General features: G+C 43.0%; 1 long non-coding RNA gene across 1 annotated transcript; it reads left to right on the top strand.

Moving 5' to 3' along the window:
* Positions 1 to 3,251: 3,251 nt before the first annotated feature.
* Positions 3,252 to 4,690, top strand: LOC128458987 (uncharacterized). Its single transcript, XR_008342080.1, has 2 exons — positions 3,252 to 3,395; positions 3,593 to 4,690. It is a non-coding gene; the product is annotated as an uncharacterized LOC128458987 (long non-coding RNA).
* Positions 4,691 to 8,475: the final 3,785 nt, after the last annotated feature.

Genomic DNA, 8,475 nt, shown 5'->3' with positions numbered 1-8,475 from the left:
GGATTAGTGTATTTGTGTTATTAACAGCTAAGTACTAATTACCCGAATAACAACAACGTGTTTGTATAATTATCCAGTTATTTGCATCAGTGTATGTAGGATCAACATGTGCTTAGGTATCCTCACCTTTGAGCTGTTAGTTATGTTAAAGTTAATTCTTCGAGAGACAGAAGAACCAACTGCCATTGAAAACCATCAATCTTCTGTTCATGGCTCCCACAATAATCTGCAAATATTGGCCACACCGATGAGCAACTGAATGAAAGTATTCGTCAAGCAAAGACAACTTCGAGTGTTTCTCTTATGTGCCCCAGAATCTCAACAATGTCACAGTGGTTCATTTACAAGAGGAGTGGGATCAATTTGGAAAACCTCATCCCAGAAAACCAAACCACGTTTTCCACACAGCGCTCAGGTCAAGGAGTAATTTCATTATATCCAATAAAAATTGTGGAATTATTATAAACTTTGATATGTATGTTACTTTTAGAGTTGATCTTTAAACCTCATGACACAGGAGTTCCAACCAAAGTTTGAAGACAGTCCTGAGCCTCAGTTTTCACGTAGCTGTGTTTCTGATTTTAAAAAGAGCTGCAGGGTCTTGTAGAGCGGCGGGGGTCCGTTAGAGCTGAGTGCATCAGTAAACATAAACTACTCATCATTCAAGTGTGTCTTCTATTCCCCAAAAATATGTTTTGCGTGTGGATGGTGTTTTGCATGGGAAAGAAACCCGTCTGACGAGGGAAACTAGAGACGCTTCTAACTGTTACTTTTCCTCTTTCTTTTCTTGGGACATGGAACTGGTCATGGCTGTTTGGTGATGGACATGTCGGGATTACTGGCTTGATATGGTGCATGTCCTGGCTTGGGCCGCATGCCACCACTGGATAGAAACTTCGGATGCATGTGCAGAAAGGCTTTTAGTTTCTGTTAAAAAAAAGGGCACAAACTTTCCACCATCTTCCCGATTTTCTACATTGTGCAACTTTTTATTGTTGCTTGCGTAATCTGGATTAGAAAGCTGGCTGTTGAGTCTGTGCTCTGGTTTCTGTCTGGGAGTTTTTAATGAGTCAAGAGAACCTCAAGGCGTGTTTCGACATGATGTCTGAGGAGCTGTCACTATTACACCTGCTCTGTAACACAAAAGATACACCTGTATGAGTTTCCAAATAATGTCTTTGAACCACACCCCTTGCTGTGTTTAACAACTGAAGGTGACTCCAGTAGCTCGTGCCATGCATCAAAGTGCATTTACAGGTCTTGGTAGTGCTACTGTTTATGTAAAACAATTTGACACAATACTTTTAGATTGTTCAAGTTGCCTCAAGTGATGTCGGCATTGGTTGAAGCTGAACACGACAAATGAAAATGAAAAAGATTGATTTTGACAAGTAGAGAACTTAAATGTCAGAAGTCTCTGTTTCTGCAGTTTTATAGCAGTGCAGCAAAGAAGTAGTGCGCCAGCCAGTGTACAAACTAATAACTTTATTTGTAAATGAATTTGTATGGCACTTATCTAAACAAGAGATGTGACTGTACGTTCGTGTTTTGCATACCATGATGGACACTTGAGAAAATGTTCCCCACTCAATGGTATTGCGTTCATGAACTATTCCACTTTGTTTCCAGCCTTGAGTATTTAGAGCAATACTTTTATGCATGAATAGATAATGTGACACAAAGTGTTTTGGAGTTTTTGAAATACTTAATGTCGGTGACTTAACAACAGCCCTAAAACTAGAGCACAAACAACTAGATCATCAACTGTAAAATTATGAATTTTGCTAATCAATCAGTCATGTAAGTCCATTATTATATGAAATATGCAGGTTCCACCTTAACAACTGTGAGGATCTGTGGTTTTCAGGGTTATACACCATTGTTCAAATAAAACAAGCAATTTGAAAAACATAGACTTTAGCAATGGTGACTACACTACTCTATTCTAGGGTTAGGGTTACTATTCTATTCTATATTTGACTATACTATATCATGATATGGTATGCTATACTTTAACAAACTATAGCATACTACACTAAACTATTTGATACTAGTAGTGAATATACACTTCGGTACTCTAGAGATTCATCTATAATGAAAATAATATTCATTCCTCCTCAGAACCTGGTGAGAGTGACATAATATGCCACAACTACAGAGTCTCTGCCCTTCTTAAAGAAGAGAGCAGTTGCCCTCATCTTGTTATTCCAGTTGCTTGATCACTTGCTACCGGGGTTTGTTATTTTTCTCTCATTGCAGCTGAAAGGAAGCAAATTTAGCTCTCACTCTCCACCTGTCAGAGGTCTCACTGCTGGTGGGAGCGGGGCGTGGGGCTCGAGGAGGGAGAAAAGAGAAATTTGCCGACAGACAGCAGGAGACAAAAAAAACAGACAGTTAATCATACGGTGCGCTGCTGTTGTTGGTCTTAGATTGAAACTTGGCAGAGGTGCCCTGACATTCAACAGCGAAGCAGTAGGAGCAGGTTTAAATACGAGGATTAGGTGCGCTGGGTAAATAAGTGTTATGTAGCCTGGGATAGTGAGGTAGGATACAAGTGCAGTTTATGGAGTCAAGGAGGTCGAAGAAGTGCGGGGGGTTGCGGGGGGGGGGGGCGGATTGTTTTGTCAGGGCCTGTTGTCCCAAACTCTCACTGAGTGCGACTCATTTTTATGCCCGGAGTTGGCCTCCAGGTGGAAAAGCAGCCATAAAGTAAATTGGGCTCCTGACAGGATGTGACTTTAACTGTTGCTCGTCCTCACGGTCTTCAACTCTTGCGTTGTCCTTGTTTGTCTCACTGTGGTAAAACAAGAAAACCAGACTCATCCACGACTGAACAAGAGAACTGTGTTTTCCAAGCATCGCAGACAGTGAACAAACCTATTGTTCGCCACAATGGCATTTTCTGCTCTGCGTTTATGAGTATAGTTTATTGATCTTCAGTGCTGGTGAATGAAAACCCGTCTGGAGTTAATTTTCAACAAACCTTCCCCTCCGAAGTTAAACCCTGCTGATCCGAAGAACCAGTTTCATGAAAGCCTCAACTGTTGCTTCTTTTCAGAGCCAGTCCCGACCTGTTTTGTTCAGCGAGCTATCTCTGCCAGATAAACTGTAAACTGCAGTCACACATGCATGTCCGATATCTCTTGGAATGCGTAAGCAGATTGCAAGGCGCTGATACCATCGAGAGGCCGTCCGCCTGTCATCATCCCTCTCTGGCCCCGCTCCAGACCGTCAGAAATGCAGCCGAGCTCCAACCTGAGTCCACATTCCTCCCGGTAAACAAGAGCCCTGCCATTTTCAAGTGCCAGCCCTATCGGAAGACAGACTTGGCGCTTGTATCTCCTCCGACACCTCACACGACTCTGACAGTCTTACCCTCTTGCTCAAACAACACGGTAAGGGAATAGTGTACATTCCGGCCCGTGTCTCAATCATCGGCCCTGGTCACTGGTTGTGTTTCTGCGAGTAAAGTCTCTAAAAATATGTGGGAAGAAAGTGACATATTTGAAGTATGCAGCAACTTGTGCATCTCACTCAGAATTCCCAGAAGTTTTCGCAGGGCACAAATAACAAAGCTTGTGTTTTGTTTCAGCCCCGATGGGGATGTATGTAGCCTATGTGTTTGTAACTGTGGGAGAGAGGAAAACACACAAGGAGTGGAGAAAACTAGAAAATGTCATGGTTGGCCCCTTCGCCGTGCTCGGGATGGAAGAGGAGATTAGATGTTGGCTAGGCCTCAACCCAGAGACATGCTCAAGTCCACGCTGAATTAGCCCTTGATGCCTTCAAGCTGTTCTCAACACGGCGCTATCAGCTCCTTCACATCCCTCTCTCAGCGGCTCACAGAAACCTGAACTGCGGCACCGGGGGGGCTCATAAGAAAAATGTGGGTCGGAAGCTCGGAGCTCACTCTGACAGGCCGCTCGCTCTGGCAGGTGGGCATCTCTTATGAAAGCTGCACGATAATAAAAGTGAACTCAACGCCGGTCTGCCTTCAAATTTCACAGGGATCAGATATGGATTAGGCCCGCGAATCCAAGTGGTTCTGAAGCTGAGGATTAGCCCATCTGTGACCTAGCATAACTGAGCCCGGGCGGAGGAAGGCAGGGACCGGTATTCAAGGTGAAGTCCGACTCCCCGTGGAAAAGGCGGTTCTGTGTGTTTGAAGCAGCCTTTCTCAGGCACCACTTCCGCTCTCCAGATTAGCTCCGGTGATCTGATTCTCATGGCTTCCTCTGGCTCCGTGTCCCTTCGTCTTCTTCATGGCCCGGTGACACGAGGGTTTCCTTGAAGGGGGACACTCATTCTTCGGCTCGCCCGATCGGTCCAGGATGTGGTGCACAAAAAGCGTCATCCATTAGGCGCACTGATACCGGTTGACAGCCATGATAGATTCACTGAGACTGTGGGGGGAGGGAGAGAAGAAGCAGGAGCGCCCTCCTTTGTCAGTTCCCAAGTTCCCTGATTCGTACGGGTAGATCAGCTCCTTCCATTCACCCACAGACTCTGGCAGCGTTCCTGTGCAAAACTTTGCCTCAACCTAGACTGAACATCACAAAGGAACATTTAAACATAACTATCCAAATAATATTGATTTCGTAAAAGTCTGTGCCAGGCTGCGTGATGTTTGTTTCAAAAAGTTGAGGTTGGAGTTTCCGGGGGGGGATATAAAACAACAGATTTCTATTCACATGTACAGAGTTTGTCGTCTGTGTTCCATCAGAGATGCAGTGATCTGCCAGAGCAGATGAGGCCCTGATTGTTTTGGGTTTCTTTATCTCTTATCCTGAAAGAAGACAGAGCTGCAGTGGTGGAAACAAAGTACATTTACTCAAGTACTGACAATTCTTACTTACCATTCACACCTCTGTAGGTTAGTATTTCATACACACACATAGCTGGTGTTGTTTATTTTCAGGAATATTGTGACAATTCCCCCTTATTCTAGAGCGATTATCTCCTTGTACTTTTATATATATAAAAAGTTGAAACAAGCTCAAAACGATTAGAAACAGGCTGAAATAATCTACTAATCATTTACCATAAGAGAAAAAGCACTTCAGGACAAATCAATGATTACTTAGGATGATGGATAAGTAGTTAAACTCAGCTCCACCTTGCGTTAATATTGAAATAATGCTTTGATATTAAAGCTTAACCCAGAATGTTTTAAGGCCACCCTGGGGTCATTCTTTAGAATAAGTACTTTCACTTTTTATGTTTTAATTCAATTTAAATTGCTGTACTCTACACTCTTTATGCGTTCTGACACTTTTCATAGAGCTTCAGTCACATTGTGGATTCATATTTCACACACTCACATACAATTTCAACCTGTTTCAATAGAAGTCAACTGTATTATCAATAGCAATGTGACATTTCTTTTAAATATCTCTTTGTACGTTAAAACAAGTTGAATAAATATGATCTGCTAATCATTAACTTTGATAAAAAAAAAAAGCTTGAAATGAAATAGAACATTTGACCAAGCACTGCCTATGTGTGAACTTTAAAAAGATGCTTTGATATTAATGCTGAACCCAAAATGTCATTACCACACTTTAAGGTACTAAGGAACTCACATATATTTGAGTTTTTTCTTTCGTCAAGGAACTGACTCTTTCTTGCAGCTCCAGCACAGCTGACCCAGCCAGCCAACAGGCCGAGCTCTCTCAGTGTGATTCACTTTAACAAGCACATGTGTTTACACAAGGAGAGAAAATGAGAAAAGGAAATGCAGGAGAGGGAGAACAGTCGGCCTATTGTATCCAACCACATGCAAAGTTTTTGTATCAGCACATGGTTCGCCTGAAGAAACAACCAACAAGCTGTTTAGAACCAAACAATCAGTCAAATCTCAGTATCAACTGAGGAGGATGGCTCTTTATAGAAATTCTGACCCAGTGGCCTGGTTCAGGGAACATTCATACAGAGAAGCCTTTATACGGATCCTCTGGCACCTTTCTCAATGGATTTCATTCTGCACCCGTAACGAGAGCTGGACTTCGGAAAACCCAGAGTTCCGACGCCGGCCCGGTCCGAGATGAAGGTGACACTCGCTTCATCTGCGGATTCACAAGCTGGTGACAGCTGTGGCCACACGTGACAGGAGGTGACAGGAAGTGACACGAAGTGACAGGAAGTGACAGGTTCGTGAGATAAAAAAGGAGGGGTCAGGAAAAACATATAAGGTCGGTAAAACAAAACAAAAGGGGTCAAAAAGACTCCTGAGGTTGTCATGCTATGATGTAGACATATACAGTATATACATGCGGGACTATATATATATATGCAGGACTATATTATGTATATACTTATTTATGTAGATTTATTTTCAGGTACTTTTCACTTTTACTCCACTACAGAGCAGTTCTGCAGCCACAGAATCACTGGTGAAGAAAAAACGAACACCATCGATACAAAGTCATTATCTTGCAGACTGTTCCATTAGGGAGACGTCTCCACCCAACAAGTACTATTACTGCTAATAACTGTAATTAAAAGCAAGTACTTTCTTGCTTTTACTCAAAGACAAAAGTCAGTGTGGTACTTTTACATTCACCTGAGTACAACTCTATTTGTTTATGTTTAGTAAAATGTTTAAAAGGTTCTTCTGTACGTGCCCACCCAGTCCTAAACCGGACAAAATATTTCAACTTTTTTTAACTTGTAATATATATCATATTTTTTTATATTTGGCTGTTTATTTGTAATGTCTTCCTTTAGATAAGACTTCTTAATGTATTCCATGGTTTGTAATCTGCTTTATCTCAAGTGATGATATTAGTCTTGGACAGACTCCTGAAACACATCAGAGATCTTCCTTCTGAAGACAAGACATGTCCACACACCAGTTGAGGCTCGTACACACTTTAATTTACCTTTAATCTTACATGGGAGGTAATTAGAATGTCCCTGGGAGCCTGAACTGGTGCGTGTACATTTCTTGTTGTTTGGTTTTCATGGCTTCTGTCCAACAAGTGGTGCGGATCAAGATAGAATGTGTGCTGCTCTCGTATCCTGAGTTCTTCCTCCTGCCATAGGCTCGTATATAAAGAGGCTCTGCAACCTAGAAACAATCATTCGTCACCTCAGAGGTCGACAGAATGTGCAGTGTATTGAATTTGGTTTCAGCGCCTTGTTTAATTAGAACTTCCTGAATTGTGAAACAGATGTGTCATCGCTGCCTCAACACAACTGCAAAACTGACACTTAAAGTAGTGTTTTAAAGGAAATACCACAAACTTAAATAAGCAGAGGGAAGAGTTAACAGGCATTTGGCGCAAGTCACACTTACTGGGAGACATTTTTTTTTTTTCTTCTTCTTTTTTTGACTGTTCGTTTTCCCGGAGTGTAGAATGACTAAATTTCATCATCTAGGCTATTTCTTGTTCGTCTTTAATATGAGGCGCATGGAAAAGAGATTTTAGAGAAAAGTCTATCAAGCTCAGTTATCCTCAGCGCCAAGTGATTGCTAAATTCTTCAATCTGTTTTGTTTTTAGGTATCATGTGTGAATAACAATGCCGGCATGCCAAGACCTGAAGGATGACATTTATAAAGAGCGCACGACACCACACAAATAACCTGTTCGGTGTGCAGCTTCCTGCTCCCAGCCCGAGGCCATGACAGACAGCCTGAAGAGTTATTTGAAGTGGAGCACGTAGAGCTCGGATGGAGATGGCCTCCCAGTGGATTACTAATTAATCACCATTACTCAAACTTGACTGAGCAACGGCTGAAAATGAGCCTCTGGAGGAATGAGGGTTGATCGGTTCATAAAGTCACCTGCCAAGGTACCAGCATTAATACACTCGCCCTGAATTAGGCTGAGACTCTGCTGAAAGGCCACGTTCACAGCAAGAGAATACTTGAAGGTTTAAGCAGGTGCCGCTGGATGCAGGGAACGTCTCAGTATTTTGTTTTCTGGACGGAGTTGAAAGCGGCTGATGTGCTGACTGAGTGGAACATGGAAGCCATCGCTGCTAGATCAGCTGCGCGATCAGCTGAGGGATCATGGGAGCTGAGCACGCAGGCTGTGCTCTGTGATCTCATTACTGTGCTTTGTGTTAGTCGGCACTCAACCCCGGTCTTCGCCCGCCTCGGCTTAGCCCGGCTAAGTAGCTCAGTGTCTGAAACACATAAACACACGTCTTTCAGCAATTTGTCTGGCCGGTTCGTTTGCCTGACACACACTCACGCTACACGTGAACGCACGTCTTGAGCACTGATCCTGCAACCCTCCCATATTTTCAAGGCAGGCACGCTTCACACATACTCCTGGGGTCATGTGCTCCCAGTGCGTAGACACGCTTCAGCCGGTCAAAAGTCACGTGGAGTCGCATGTGGAAGCAGATCAGATATGCTCAGAGCGGAGGACAGAAAGTCATGCATTAGTAAGAACACACAAGTGATAGAGGGCGGACTCATGGTGTCAGCTAAAACATCAGCTGTCCTGATAATTGAATAAATATGC

This window comes from Pleuronectes platessa, chromosome 16 (assembly GCF_947347685.1).
Source record: "Pleuronectes platessa chromosome 16, fPlePla1.1, whole genome shotgun sequence".
Taxonomy (NCBI): Eukaryota; Metazoa; Chordata; class Actinopteri; order Pleuronectiformes; family Pleuronectidae; genus Pleuronectes; species Pleuronectes platessa.
Note: the sequence above shows the minus strand (reverse complement) of the source record. Positions and strands in the feature narration are given on the sequence as shown.